The sequence below is a fragment of the Capsicum annuum genome, chromosome 11 (assembly GCF_002878395.1).
Source record: "Capsicum annuum cultivar UCD-10X-F1 chromosome 11, UCD10Xv1.1, whole genome shotgun sequence".
In the NCBI taxonomy this organism is placed as follows: domain Eukaryota; kingdom Viridiplantae; phylum Streptophyta; class Magnoliopsida; order Solanales; family Solanaceae; genus Capsicum; species Capsicum annuum.
The window spans coordinates 111,459,904-111,468,165 of record NC_061121.1 but is presented as its reverse complement, the minus strand read 5'-3'; positions in this window follow the sequence as shown (position 1 = coordinate 111,468,165).

The window sequence follows — 8,262 nt, the reverse complement described above, 5'->3', positions numbered from 1 at the left end:
CTTATTTAAGCTAGTAGGTGAGTCACCTACTTTGACCTTTTGACCAACCTAAGAACTAAGTAGGTGCATCACCTATTAAGGCTCCCTTGACCAGTTTATTGGGCCAAGTACACTACCACCCACTTAATTTAATTTTGTCCCAATTTGAAAGAGAGAAAGAGAGGAGAATTGGCAGCCAAAGCCTAATAGTTTTAGATCCATAAAGACCCAATATAATGGGCAAGTAGGTGAATCACCTACTTGAAAAATTATAGCCCAAAAATAGCCATGAAAGTCGGCCAAAAGTAGATCCATTTAAAAGGGTTGAAAGCAGCTCTTTTAGCTCATTTTAACTAGCAAAAAAAAACAGCTTTTAAGATTTTCTCGCTTGTTCTCTCTTAGCTATGCAACAACCCTATAATTCCACTAGGGTTCTTGGGATTTACCTTCCTTCCAAGTTACAGGTAAGTGAATAAATCATGAGTACATCTTAAGAATACTATGACAATTATATTCTCCATGATTAAACTATAAGACATCTTTTTTTAAGTTTGCCAGTCCCATTATTCTTAATTATTAAGATATTTTTCTCTTCACTTTTGGTTTATGAGTAAAGTAATAAAGATATTGAAGAGATATACATTAAGGGAATAAACTACCACCGAAATTAAGGTATGGCTATTGTCCATTTATACCCTTTTTCAATACATGTGTTTGTAGTGATCGTATAAATGTTGTTATTAAGAACTCAAGGGATGGTAAGTTCAATATTTCGTTGCTATATTGAAATTTGGGGTTGTTTTGGAATGGTTTTATGTATATATGTTGGGGGATGCTTAGTTGATATTGGGGAAAAGGTGTGAATGGTTTCCAATGAAAGGTAGAAAGAGGTATAGTGGTACACCACTGAATTGAACGTCGTATTTGCTTATTGCCCACATCACTTGGTATACCATTTTTAGAGTGCAACAAAGACCAAATTGTTAAGGGGGGGATCTTATAAGAAGTTACATTGCATATGAATGTAATTGGAGAAGAACGAGGTTGAAAGAACACTCTTGGATTAGTTAATTATGGGTTACTACCCGCCTACTATTTTGGTAAGTTTAAATAGCGTGAATGTGTTAATTAGTTACTAATACCAGTTTTATGCTATTGTAGATTAATAATCTAAAAGGAAGGGCTTTAAGTAAGAGTGTGATCAGTTGTGCAGCAAGGTATGTACGGTTCATCTAGCCTATACTCATTGGCATGAATCTAATTCCTTTGTTACAATGTAAGCTTCCTAAGAGTTCCTTCTTTCAAATTATACATAAATGCAGCGTACAACCTCCAAGGTGGCTAACAACCTTATTCTAACTTGTTAGATTGTTAAAGCACCTAAAGATGTGTTTGTTACTAGATCTGTTCATTTTTCTTTCTAAATACTAGTATGATATATGTGTTTTCATCAATAAGCTTTATAAGTTATTCTCTTAGTCCACTGACCTATGGTGCTAGGTAAGATCCTGTGTGTTATATTCCTATTATTTTTGTATCCTACCTCATTGCTACTGCATCTAGTATGTATTTGTATACCTTTTGCTACTAGTCCAAAGTTCCAAATCTAATACATGACCACCAAAACAACAACTTTAAAGATGAAAAGAATGATTTGAAGTGATTCTATATATTCTTAGGTGGTATCCTAGGGGTGGAAGAAACACCTCATTACGGGTGGTATCCCAGGGGTGAAAGGAAAGCCTAGCATGGGTCAATCCCGATTTATGTACTTATAAGGACCATATCCCAAGGGTTAAAATGCCTAGCATGTGTCATCCTCTTTTACCACTGATCAGATGGTCATTTGTATCACACCTTATAATTTTATAAAGTAAATAAGAATAAAACAAAGTAAAGGATATAATGTACATGATCCCATAAGTACAACAAAAGTTGTTATTCTATCATTATCTTTATAGTTATATATTGATAACTGATTTTGTTAAGCTCTTGTCTTATTTATAGTCACTTCATGCTGTACATACTTAGTACACTCTTTGTATTGACATCCCTCGTGGGGGGACACTATGTTTCATGCCACAGGTACAGGTACTCCAGCTATTAGACTACCCAGTAGGAGCACAGGACATCTAGCAGTTATTGGTGAGCCCCAAGTTGATCCGGAGCTTTTTGAGTCTATTATATGTATTTTGGTATTGTATAGTAGTCATGATCAAGGTAGGGGTTTGTACCAACCTTAACTAAGTCCATGTGTCTTTTAGAGGCTTTGCAGACTAATATAAAGTTAAGTATGGTAGCATTGTGTTTTTTAACATTGTGGCCCCCACAACCAAGTTTTGTATTTGTAGGTTTGGACTTACTTACGTGATTTGTTTTTCATCAATGCATCGTATATATACCAGGAGGACCATTGAATGTCATAGTTAAATGCATGAAAAGTATAGGGTTATGAGTTGGTTCTCCCAGGCCATTATGGCTACGGGTGCCTGTCCGTCCCAATGGGATTTGGGGCGTGACATACTAGTTTACGAAGTGGAAATTCGACTCGCCACCAATGTCACCTACAATATCCACATGCTGACTATACGAAGAATATTTGAGCTTAAACATAATATGGTACAATTATTGCACATCACCTAGTTGTTTATAAGTCTATCATATGAGGATCTGCAATAACATCTACAGAACTTTTTGGAGGTCAATGACACCTTTATTTCTACAAGAGTCTCTACTAATTATGTAAGGACCACACCTTTTCCATTCTCACTATTAGGAGAAATGAATATATGGTTGAAGGTAGAACCATCAAATTTAATTATAACTTGGGATGATCTGGCATGAAAGTTCCTTATCTGATTCTTTTCATCTGGTTAAACTACAAAGAAAGCAAAAATAGGAGGAAAATTTATATCAAGGCTGGGAAAGATTCAAAGGTATTCTTAGATATTTTCCACATCATCATCAGTCAAATGATATTCTGGCCCATATTTTTCTGAAAAGTCTTAACCCAAATACAAAGATTTTGTTATATCCAAAAGAAGGTGGTCAAGTGCTAGAGAAAACCTATAATGAGCTCTATACTCTCTTAATTGTATTGAACAGGGTAATCCATAGTGGAATGTTATGATGTATCTAGAGGTATGATAAAGAAGACTACAAATATTTACAAGTGGATAGCATTACAATATTATCTGCTTAGTTGGATTTTTTTGAAAAATAGATGCTTACCAGTTTAATAAATTAAGTGTGGCTCAGTGTCAAGCTCTAGTGAATGTTGTTCAACAGATCTAGAGTTGGTGTGAAATTTGTAAGGGTAGTAGTCACTTACAGACTTGTATGGACCAAATCCAGAGTATGTTAACTTTGTGGGTAATGCACAAAGATGAAATCAGAATTTCTGAAATACCTAAAATCATAATTACAAAAATTAACCCAACTTTTGATAGGGACGCAACCAAGGGCAGAGTCAGAACATTCAGCAATAGACTTAGGGAATAATTCTAGTTCTCTGGAATATTGAGGAAATACTATAAAAGATCATAGACAACCAAGCATAGATGATAACTGATAAATATACATAGTTGCATATATTAAGAGTCAACAACTTCCCCACAAAAATCTAGAGATGCAAATGGGTCAAATATATAAAGATCAAAATACCAGGCTACAAGGAGGTTTACCAAGCGATACTAATCCAACTTCGAGATAGGTAATGGAAATAATCTTTAAAAGTGGTCGAGAATTAGTTGAATTACTTTAAAAGTTAAAAAATCATAATGTACAAGCAGAGATGACAAGGCCATGCTCGGCCGTAGAAAAAACCCTAAAGAAGATGGTTGCAAAGAATATAGGTAGACTGGCTGAGCAAGTAGTGAAGAAACTACCACTATCATTACCTTAAAATCTCCATAAAAGCAAAGTTGATGTATGTTTTAAGAATTTCTTTGACATTTTTAGAGAACTACACAAAAGTTATCATTTACCTGATATTTCGTAGGGAATGCCTAAATATGTTGAGTACTTAAAAGAGGTGGTGAAAAATAAGAGTCTGCTTGTAGAATTGGAAACTATAACACTTATCAAGTAGCGTAGTTTATGGGTGATAAGAAAACTTTTCACAAAAATCAAGGATCCTGGAAGTTTCACCCTCTTAATACAAATTAATAAATGTGAGCTTGCACAAGCCTTGAGTGACTTAGGAGTAAGTATAAATCTGATGCCTCTATTTATGTTTAACATGCTTGGCTTGCAAAAACTAAGGCCCTAGGAAAGATAGAGAGTGGATTTTAAAGGGATTATTGAGGATGTGCTAATAAAGGTTGGTAAGTTTGTAATTCCTACTAATTTTCTTGTTCTTGATTATGAAGCTGATGATAGATTGCTAATCATATTGGGATGTTTATTTTATCTATGGGTAGAGCTTTGATTTATGCGAGAGAGGGAAATTTGGGGATGAGAGTGAATGATAAATATGTCACTTTTAGAGTGTACAAAACATTGAACATACCATTAAGTTATAGAGATCTATGCATGATCACAATAGTAGAAGAAGATATGTGTAGGGTGGATAAATATGAGCTGATAATTACTTTTTCAAACTATCTTATTTAATGTCATAAGGTTCAAACAAAGAAAGTTAACAAGCTGCAAAGACAACTTGAGCCTATGCTAGAGAAGCTTGATGGTGATCTGTCATAACCCAATTCTACACCCTATATAAGACATGGTAATTAGAACCACAAATAATCCCAAGCTAACCCTTGACATAGCATCTCTAAGCATAATATGGGAAAAACTAAAGTAGAAACTATAAACTAGAACCATACTAAAAAATTCAAAGATAAATCCTTTATAATTAAATACACTTACTATGTTTAAAAGCCTCTACTAAAAGAATGAGTTATTGGAAAAGGCCCCCAACTAACTCGAATACTAAAATACTTGAAAGACTAAAATAAGGAACAAAATGACTAAGCTATGTTCCCAAAGTAGGAGGATTCACCAACTGATGAAGTATGAATTGTTACTCTTGAGCCATGAGCCTGAGAATGATTGCTCATAGATACATCACATAAAAATGTAGGCAGAAGATGTACACGATTAGTACTTGAAATGTACTACATATGAAGGAATAAAAATAAATAATTGTGACAAAAGAGCAAGAAATAAGATTTTCATAAATATAATAATAATCAACTGTGAGTGAGTTTAGCTAAAATACTGAGGAAAACTTTCTGATAAGTACATTTCTGTAATCATACTATGTAAAGTCATAAAATGACCATATCATACATTGTCAAAGAAAAGTAAAAACTTGTAGGTGGTAAAAATTTGAAGAAAATTGTAATAGTTGAAATCTAAGTAAAAGATCATTTAGATATAAAGTAATAAAGTCATAAATCTGGAATAACTAAAATTGAATCATATCCGAAGCTACATATCTAAAATGATGCATATCTAAAATTATACTATCTGAATTTATATTAGATTTATATAAATTCAAGTATATACATGAAGAAAAATCTTATAGGTGGGAGTTTCGTGTAATGGACAACATCACCTGAGCTAATGATATCCAATGCCCAACCCAGTTGGGAGGGTTTCCTTATACTTTGCTAAAGGTATAGGATTTGTCTGTCTATATGTGGATCCACTAATTTGAGCCTCTTAGGGAAAAAAGATCAACTAATAATTAGGAGTAACATAATCCTATAGTGGCACATAGTTTTGGATCTTGGGCTATCTGAAAACCTTGTTAGTTGGATGCTAAATACTACTCCCAAAACCATTTCAATAATCATATGCTTAATAATGATTTAAAATCACTGTCTATCTATTGTAAAAGTCAAAACTTTAGCACAATCCCATCTTGAAACAATCATAAACTTTACCTTTCTATTGGTTTAATCTATCTTCTTGAATATTCAATAATGTCGCTCAAATTAAACCGCCTTAAAAGTATAATGTGGTCACTTGTCAAATATAAAACCCAACAAGGTAGGGGTCAATCACACAGAGAATAGGACGAAAGCCTGTCACGAGTTTGCTGGTGTAGTTGGACGTGAAGAAAGTAAATAGAGGGTTTTGTAAGAATAATAGTAATAGTAACAATTCTTGGAAAATTAGAGTTGTTATCATTATAAGAAGATCACTAGGATTATTTTCCCCATGACTTCTTAACTCGATAGACTTATCATACTCATCAAACTATATCAGTGCCTTGCATGCAAAATCTAATAGATTGTGTATTACCTAACCATTTCTCAAGCTTGTGTAAATTTTACTCATCTCCTCTCACTCTTAGTGTGTCGCATTACTAACCTTTGTTTTGGATCTCAGATTAACTATCTTCTCTCAGTCTCAAGTTAATTAGATAAAGGTTGGTAGCTTTAAATTACTATTGTGATTTCTTTTTTCCTAATCTCTACCTCTCTCTTAAGTTAGTATCAAATACATGCAATTTCCTAATGTTTGCAACCATCGAGAAAGCAATCAAAATGAAAGAAATCCCAATGCATGCAAGAACACCAATCTAGAATGACTTTACACTTTCCCTAGTTTGTTAATTCATTGTGTTCTTACAATTATAGTTATGGGGTTTAGATGTTCATGATCTTAAGAACGCATATAGATTCGATAGATGAAAACATATGGATGAACTTACAATGAATAATAATGAAAACCCAAAATCTTAATTCAATATCAAACCCTAAAAATCAAGAACAATAATTTCAAGATCAATATGTGTCTCAAAACTCAAAAATATGTAAAAAGTGTGTAAACTAATAATGAAACATATAGTGGGTATTTATAGATACATCAGAAAATCTATTATAAACAAAGTAGGAAATTAGAGTTGAAACCACCTTATTACCCTACTTACAGGCTGTAGGTAGTACCTATGGGGTGTAAGTAGTCTCGTAGGCTCCTTCAGGCTTCAGAACACCTACCTATAAGGGTAACCTATAGAGTAGTACTTATACCTCATAGGTAGTCTTCATAGGAATTAGAGAAAATATCAACTTTCAGAACCTTTAGGAGCTCAACCTATGGAGCTAACCTATAGGCTTGTAGGTACTACCTACGATCGATAGGTAGGGCTTATATGTCTCCTTCCTACTACTCTTCATTACTTTTTGCTCCTTATCTACTTTGAACTCTGTTTTCCTGCAAAACCAACACAAAAAACATATCACATCTAACAAAAATACCTAAGTACTTATATTTTCCTTGTTTTAAGCATCGAAAGTGCCATGAAACCATGGAACATCAACGCCCTCAACTTAGAAAATTTTCATGTCCTCAGGAAACTAACACATAACACAAAGACACGATGCTTAACTAAAAGAAACCTAATGCACCTAAGATAATCAACTCATTTTAGCTTAAATTTCTTACCCCTTCCTATTCACAAGTTTTAAAACCACTATGTAGATTAATGTAGAACAATAGTATGACACAAAGTTATTAAGTGATGGAATTAAATTATCAATAAACAACCAAGCGTATATGCAATTGACACTTCCCAAACAAATAAGTAGTTAACAATACAACCCATGTACTCTCACAACAAGAAAGTCCCAACTCTCATAGTATCATAAAGAATGTCAATGCAGGGACTATATCAAAACACCCACACTCTCAAAAAAGTTCTGACAATGTGCATAAAATACCATAGGCTTGCCCTTATTTCTATACCTTAGATTTTTTGGACAGTTGGACTAGGATCACTATAGGACTTTTCTAGGCTTGTAATGTAGGCTTGGGGGTAGGTATGGTATACATAGGATATAGTGACTCACCTTTCTTGATACTAAACTTACATTATTAGTTCCACTTCTCAATCATGCTTCTTTTATTCTCTCTTTTACTCTTTTATTGCTTATTCGGATTAGGTGTGGTTTCTTTTTTCTTTGCATTTTTTCACTTCTATTTTTTTTTCTTTTTTTTTTCATTTTTGTTCTTACTTTTCTATCATATGAGACCCTAATTTCTTATTTTATTCACTCCCTTTTTCATACCCATATTCAATTACCCACTCCTACGATAGCCACCCTCAACTTAGGCAATTTGCTTGAGTTGAGGTGCCCAGTGTCCAAGGAGGGATCGAGGCCAAAATAGGTTCATTATATTTAAATAGGAAGTGAAAAAGTGAAATCCAGAAAATAAGTCACTTTACAATCAAATTAGGGATGAAGGGATACTTATTCTTATTTAGTTAGTCTTTTAGGCTAAGAGTGAACTTTATTCAAACACGACCTATGATAATATCCTAACTAA